Genomic DNA, 8,406 nt, shown 5'->3' on the forward strand with positions numbered 1-8,406 from the left:
AGTATTTTGTTTAATGAGGTAACAACTGCAAGTCATGACATTTATTTCAAGCTTATTTGAACTATATGTAACTTTAGAACTCTAACTTAAACTTTTAAGAAAATAAATGATTTCCTTTGCTTCATAATTTTGGTTTTCTTATAATTTTATTTAACCAGGTTGTTGGATATTCATATGGAATTCATCTTCAGTAGATTAAAATGATATAACTTAATTTTTAAAAAATTTCTTTATTTCTAAAGGTTAATTAAAATAATAGTAAACAGAGAAGTGAGTGAGACAAATTTATTATTAGGTGATAAGAACTTTTTTTTTTTTTAAAGAAGAATATTGATTTAAAAGTCAGGAGACTTGGAATAGTCTAGTTTTTTCAGGATAAACTTTTGTGATTATAGAAAAGCCACTGGACTATATGTGCTTCCTATGCTTCAGTTTAGTCATTTTCATAATTAAAGACTTGCATGAGGAAATTCATATAATTTTCTCTAAAATATATTCTATTGATACCTCCCTTTTTATTAAAAGAATATACTAGATGCTATAGTTTATAATCTCAAAGGACTCTCTTCATCCATCGTGCAAGTCACCTCCAGATAGTGATTAGAGTCAAGTTTGTAAATGATATATAATTCACCACATTCTAGTATTCAAATAGCCAAAGTCTAAATTGCCATCGAAGCACTAAATATGGATGAGTGTAAAGTTGTGAATAAAATATGTTTTCATTAGAAAAAAAATGGTAGGGTGTTTGTGAAATAAATAAAAATCATGAGAGTATGTGTTAGGAGGGAATCTAAACTGATTAGAAGAAAATGATCAGATTTTTTGAAACTATAGTTTTGGAAAAAATATCTTCATTTATCCCATGATATCAGATATACTTTTAGTATTTGAGCCATGGTGGTTAATTATAGAGGGACAGTAGAATAGTTAAAGTTATTCTAGCCATCAATATATTATTTTTTAGTATGTATATATACACATGCATTTAAACATCAAGTAATTGAATAAACAAAATATATTAATGTAGTTTGATTTATGCATTATGACTAAAAGGATATTTAGTTATTCCAGCTCTATGTAGTCTCTTGTTAAAACAATATATATGTTACATATATATATATATATATATGCATATACTAATACATATGTCTGAGATGTGATTGCTCTTCATCAGCTTGCTCCAAATAGAGGATCTTTGGGTTCATGTCTGCAGGTAATATTATAAAACATATTATTTTGTTGAATTATATGTCTAATTTGAATATATTAGAGTCATATTTCATTCATACTGAGAAAAGAAAAGTCCAGTTACTTATACAGAACATGCTCTGCAAGGATGAACAAGTATTAGTTCTGTTTTTCTGTAATAAAGTTTTTTGTGTGTGAGTTGTGACAATAAATTTTTAAATACTATACATCATTCTCCTTTGAACATAAATGTAATAATTATGTTGGATCCATGCTAAACAGAAGGGGCGTTATTATATTTTTATCACTATGCAGGGGAGGGTGGATGAACTGATTCAACACTGGTGTGAAAATCTTGCCTTAAAAAAAGGTCATGATAATGGACCTGAGTGAAAGTTCTACATACATGGGATCCAAAAGATGGAATGAAAAATAAGTAAGTGGGATGGGGGTAATTCAAGTGAAAACTGAAGTGTTCTATGTGAAGATCTTTATATGAACTTTAAACAGATGAGGACAAAATATTGTTTAAGTGCTCTCTGGGAACCTCCTACCATTTACTTGGTCACCACATTCCCTTATATTAATTTAAGACAACTTAGTAATTAAAGAAGAATGACAATGTTGGAATCATAATTAATCACAATTAATTCATTTTATTTATTGTATATCACCTTGGCTGGGCCCTAGTGCCAAGGTCTGTGGTCAAACATTATTTTGGATTTTTTTGTGTGGTCTTTTGGCTGAGATTAATATTTAAATCTGCTGGGGGCTGTGGGGTAGGCTGGAGAAAGCAGTGAGTTGGAGCCAGGGCTAGGGCTTTCCTGGCTTCAGTGAAACTGCTGGGGTCCCATCTTCTGGCAGTCCCAGGAGTTTGTGATTATTGTTGCTACTGCTCCTGCCGCCATCACCCAGGCTCTATTTCCTGCCTTCTTCTTCTCTTCTCCCTCCTCCTCCCCTTTTTCCTCCTCCTCTTCCTCTTCCTGGACCAGTCTAATCTCCTCCATACTGCAACCTCCTCCTGAACTGGATCCTCAATGTTTTGTCCCCTTGCCAAACTGCTCCTGCTGCTGCTACCTCCCTATTCAATTTTGTACATCATATCATGCATGATAGGAGGGTGATGCAGGCACCAAACTGTTCAACACAATGGTCTGATGAGAAGGCAGTCACTCCAGGAACTGGTACACAGCCTCAGGATCACAGTGGAATGCATGGCTAGAAGGTTGGCTTTCATAAGTACAGTCTACAAAAAGATTTGCTAGAGCCATTAGTGCACCTCATGTAGGATGTATGTACTATATGTACTGTGGTCCTTGTGGTACTCAGGCTTAATGCTTACAAGCAAGTGGATCCCTATATTATCAGGAGAATTTTCCGTCTGTGGCCTTCTCATCATATGGCCCTCTCTCCGTGTGGATATCTATATTTATATCTCTATCTATTCTATGACCTTGGTATTGATCAAAGAATTTATGGAAAACTATGGAAGATAGAATGTTTGAATGAATGCCTCTGCAGACAGATGAAGATAAGCACAGTATTGAAATGTATTTGCCTTATATTATAAAGCCATAGAAAGCCATGAGGATGACTTTATCATTATTCCTGTGTTGGAGCTCTGAGTGAGTCAAAAGAACAGGAATTTGGAAAACTCTTCAGTAAATATTGAGCAGATCCTAGTAATCTCTTTGTGGTTTCTTTTGATTTCTTCCGGTGGGGTCAAAACTTCTCTTGCACTTACTATGATGAATCCCATGGGAGATTTATAGAGTCTTTGAACATCTAGATTAAAATGGGCATGAGTATTATAAGACAATTAGACCCCACATCTTTCAGCAGTTACTTAAAGAAATACCATAATACTCTATGTGGAAGACATCCCATTGGGGTCTTATTAAATGCTATCACAGAGCTCCAAAAGAATAGCCAGTCAAGCCAGTGTAGAAACCTATAAGACATTTCAGTGAGTTATGCAGCAGGAGCACTGAAGGGCCACTAAATCTCTGAATCATCAGGGATGCCACCTGCACATACCCATTTTCTGCCCTTACTAGAAACTGGTCATGGTTTGGGGAGAATCTGAAACCTCAAACCAATAGAATTTTCTTCTCCTCTTTTCTTTTCTTTATTTTTTAAAAAAAAGATTTTATTTATTTATTTTAGAGAGAGAGAGCGCAAAAATGGGGCAGGAACAGAGGGAGAGGGACAGGCAGACTCTGAGTGCAAAGCCCAATGCAGGACTCAACCCCTCCACCCCCAAGATCATGACCAGAGATGAAATCAAGAGCAGGATGCTTAACCTGAGCTACCTAGGAACCCCTCTTGTCTTCTTTTCGTTGTCCTTCCTTAATTTCAACTCATGCAAAAATGTTTTATAGTAGAAGGAAGGATGGCATGAAAATGTTTTGACCAAAAACGATAGAGGTGCCTGGGTGGCTCTCTCTGTCTCATACACATATATCCTACTCTGAGGATACTTTTGCAAATTGTACACAAACAAACAGACAAAAGGATGGAAGCTTTTTTTTTCCTGGATTTTTTTTTAATTTTTTATTTTTTATAAACATATATTTTTATCCCAAGGGGTACAGGTCTGTGAATCGCCAGGTTTACACACTTCACAGCACTCACCAAAGCACATACCCTCCCCAATGTCCATAACCCCACCTCCCCTTCTCCCAACCCCCCTCCCCCCAGCAACCCTCAGTTTGTTTTGTGAGATTAAGAGTCACTTATGGTTTGTCTCCCTCCCAATCCCATCTTGTTTCATTGATTCTTCTCCTACCCACTTAAGCCCCCATGTTGCATCACCACTTCCTCATATCAGGGAGATCATATGATAGTTGTCTTTCTCTGCTTGACTTATTTCGCTAAGCATGATATGCTCTAGTTCCATCCATGTTGTCGCAAATGGCAAGATTTCATTTCTTTTGATGGCTGCATAGTATTCCATTGTGTATATATACCACATCTTCTTGATCCATTCATCTGTTGATGGACATCTAGGTTCTTTCCATAGTTTGGCTATTGTGGACATTACTGCTATAAACATTCGGATGCACGTGCCCCTTTGGATCACCACGTTTGTATCTTTAGGGTAAATACCCAGTAGGGTATTGCTGGCTATGACCCAGCAATTGCACTACTGGGTATTTACCCTAAAGGATGGAAGCTTTTTAATAAAGAAATTGCTTTTATGAACGATTTATATTAGAATATATCTCTAGTTACAGTCAATTATTACCCATGTTGTGCAATAGATACCTTCTATTTTAGATGCTAATAAAGGGCTACACAACTCGAAAAAAAAATTAAATCTGTGAACTTTGAGTAAAAGAGATTGCCCTCCACAGTGTGGGTGACTCTCATCCAATTAGCTGAAGTCCTGTAAAGAACAGAAGATTTACCTCCCTTGAGTAAGAGGGAATTCTGCTGACAAATGGACTTTAGACTTTAACTGCAACATAGGCGCATATCTGAATCTCCAGCGTTATGGCCTTTAGACATAAATTGCACATTTTAGTCTTACCAGCCTCTGTAATCATGTGAGACAATTCTTTAAAATAAATCTTTATTTGTATCCATATCCTGTTAGGTTTCTCTGGGGAATGCAGACAAATAAAACTTGTATAAGTTAAGTTCATAAGGCCATTCATTATTTTATATATTATTGTTCTTTATAACTACTGGTAATTGTTAATGAACACCTGGTAGTAATAACTGTATAAGGGTAATTTTTGTAGGTTATTTATTTATTTTTAGATTTTTCTTTATTTATTTGACAGACAGGGAGATAACAAATAGGCAGAGAGGCAGGCAGAGAGAGAAGGGGAAGCAGGCTCCTTGCTGAGCAGAGAGCCTGATGCGGGGCTCGATCCCAGGACCCTGAGATCATGACTGAGCCAAAGGCAGAGGCTTAACCCCCTAAGCTACCCAGGTACCCCAATTTTTGCAGGTTCTATTGGAAAAACTCTAAGCACTTTTTCATATACATTGTTATATCACTTTTAATACTTCTGGGTATTCAAAATCTACAATACATTCCTCATATATTATAATATGGAAGACGAAGAAATTAAGCAATGAAAAATTAGGCATCTTGGAACAAGGTCATAAACTTAGATTTTGATATTTTAGAATTTGAGTTCACATTTTTGACTTCCTGTCTGAATTACTGTATTTTCTCTCAGTTTAACTTTAGTAGAGAAGTTGAATGTAAATTATTCTCTGTGGGAAAAAAAAAAACTGTGCTAGTTAATCTTGGTAGCTATTTTAACTATTTTTAGAGAATTGCCTAAAGTTACTAGATTTTCTCATATATTTCCTTAAAATGAAATGTATCTTTCAGAAATGTTCAATAATTTCTCTAATACTATACTATTTAGTCCTTTAATGAGTACTTTAATCATGCAATTTTAGTTCTTTTCATCTCTGGTAATGATCTTATTACTATATACATATTAATGAATTTCTTCCTAGTAATGATCTACTTTATGGACCATTTAAATTTAAGGATATATAATATATTTTAAATATGTCATTAATACAGAGCTTCTAAGTTTTTTAAAGTAAATTAATTTATTCATCTGTACTAGTTAACCTTTGAATTGGTTTTCAAAGATTTTCTACAGGAATGAATACATAAATAATCAATTTTGGATAAAAATGCATACATTTCCTTGGAACCAGCAAAGTACTAGTTTATTTACAGAGTTACAGAGGTAATTCTGTTCCTCAAAGAATCCAGAGAGTGATCAGATTGTTAATCAACATGGATATACTAGTAGAGTCTGACCAGTCATCTATTAAGGGAGCTAAATTAGAAGTATTGGGGTTTTTCCAAAATATCTATCTTTCAATTTAATATTTTCCATTTTATTAAATTGTATTTAAGTGATAGGAATAAAACAAGAAAATAATAAAGGGCAAAGGAAAACATTTCTATTTTAAGCATGAAATTCTTACAGAATATATTAGATTTTTAGATATCTAATTACCTATATTATATGAATATCTAGAACTTTGAACTTTATTGGTGATTGGTTTAGCATTGGTAATATAATCATTTATACATCTCATGACCAAATAATGTGCATCTTTCCTTCAATTCTGATTCAAATATGTTGGTTTGGGTATAACACAGATTTTAAGGAAATCAGTGACATTTTTCTACTCTTGGTCATGGTGTCTCTTTTGAGCAGATATATTAAAGTTTAAGTGTAATCCTTGCTCATAGAAAGGTGAGACTTGTACCATAATGTCAAGCCCCAAAAAGTAAAAAATATTTTACCTGGAGGTCAGGCTGATTCTAATGTACTTTTTATCAAAAGAAGACATTTTGTGTACCTCACATTAAAGTTCTTTTTTTTTTCCCTATGGTTAATATATTTACTTGACGCCCTCCCTTTTTTTTTTTTTTTTCTTTTTTTGGTAAAGTCAGTTTAAACTTACTGTTATGGATCCAAGTTAACTTAATTGACCTGATGCTAGTGCAACTGATTTTAAATCTATTCAGTCTTGATAGCATCTAGACCTATAACTTGCTAGAGTTTACTAGTGACAATTCACACTATCTTCCATCCCAACTCTCTCGTGTTTGTATCCTGCTGAAGGGGCTCAAGCTAAATAAATGTTCTCTCTGATCCAAGCACTTTTGCTAATGTGATGTTCTAGAAGACACTTTCATGATTTTGTGTGGCGATTTACAATAGTGAGTATCCTTGCTCTTTTTCTAATCAAGTTCAATTAATAGAAATATGAAGATAGTATCAATTTAATACATATTTATAGATTTATTTTAAAAAGAGTCACTGAATTCAAACAAATCTAAAAATAAATCTTGCCATTTGCGACAACATGGATGGAACTAGAGCGTATCATGCTTAGCGAAATAAGTCAAGCAGAGAAAGACAACTATCATATGATCTCCCTGATATGAGGAAGTGGTGATGCAACATGGGGGCTTAAGTGGGTAGGAGAAGAATCAATGAAACAAGATGGGATTGGGAGGGAGACAAACCATAAGTGACTCTTAATCTCACAAAACAAACTGAGGGTTGCTGGGGGGAGGGGGTTAGGGAGAAGGGGGTGGGATTATGGACATTGGGGAGGGTATGTGCTTTGGTGAGTGCGGGATAAAAATATATGTTTATAAAAAATAAAAAATTTATTAAAAAAAATAAATATTAGCAGAATGTTGATGAATAGTGTTGTTAATTATTCTCACTATGTTTCCTTTGCCCAAGAACTCTTTTGGTTGGGTCTTTTTTCTTTTTCTCACTTGCATGTTAATCCATCCCGAACTAATTCTAGTTTACCTCCAAATGGTAAAACTCAACCATGCCTTAATTAGGTACCATAGATTCTTTTATTATTTTTTTTGAAGATTTATTTATTTGAAGGAGAGTTCACATGAGCAGGATGGGCAGAGGGAGGTACAGAGAATCTCAAGCAGACTGCAGGATCAGCTCAGAGCTCAATTGTGGAGCTTGAGCTTTAAGACCTTAGGATCATGACTTGAGTCAGATGCTTAACTGACTGCACCACACAGGTGCCTATAGGTGTTACTGATTCTAACCCCAATTTTGTGACTACTGTGCTATTACTCAGTGGTGACTACTGAAATCTGTAATCATTCATATACTGGTCAATTTTATGTGTCAACTTGATTTAATACCTGAGTTCCCAGATATTTGACTACACAAATATTCCAGATATTTGACTAGACTACCTCCAGTAGTTTGTGAGCATGTTTCTGCATGCAATTAGCATTTGAATTGGTGAGCAGAGTAGAGGAGGTTACTTTCCCCACAGTGAGTAGTTATCATTTAATTCATTGAAAAAGTCAATAACATTAGTCAGGGTAGTAGAGAATTTGCTCTCTCATCTTGATTGCACCTTATCAGTGCTCTGTTTCTCAGAACTAAACTACCAGCTTTCTGGGGTCTCCAGGTTGTGGATTATCTATTTATCTATCATCTACCTATCTATCTATCATCCATTTATCATCTCTCATCTCTCATCTATCTACCATTTATCTATCATCTATCTATTATCTATCACCTATCTATCATCATCTATAAGAGATAATATATATAAATATATATGAATCTATCTATCTATATTATATATATCTCCTATTGCTTTGTGTCTCTGGAGTACCCTAATATAATTCACTTGAGATGTCTTTTTGTTTTTTTGGTTTTTTTTTTC

At 34.5% G+C, this 8,406-nt stretch overlaps 1 pseudogene; it reads left to right on the forward strand.

Moving 5' to 3' along the window:
* Positions 1–2,525: 2,525 nt before the first annotated feature.
* LOC132014344 (protein MEMO1-like) lies at positions 2,526–3,193 on the forward strand (annotated as a pseudogene).
* Positions 3,194–8,406: the final 5,213 nt, after the last annotated feature.

The sequence above is a fragment of the Mustela nigripes genome, chromosome 1, assembly GCF_022355385.1.
Source record: "Mustela nigripes isolate SB6536 chromosome 1, MUSNIG.SB6536, whole genome shotgun sequence".
Lineage (NCBI taxonomy): Eukaryota > Metazoa > Chordata > Mammalia > Carnivora > Mustelidae > Mustela > Mustela nigripes.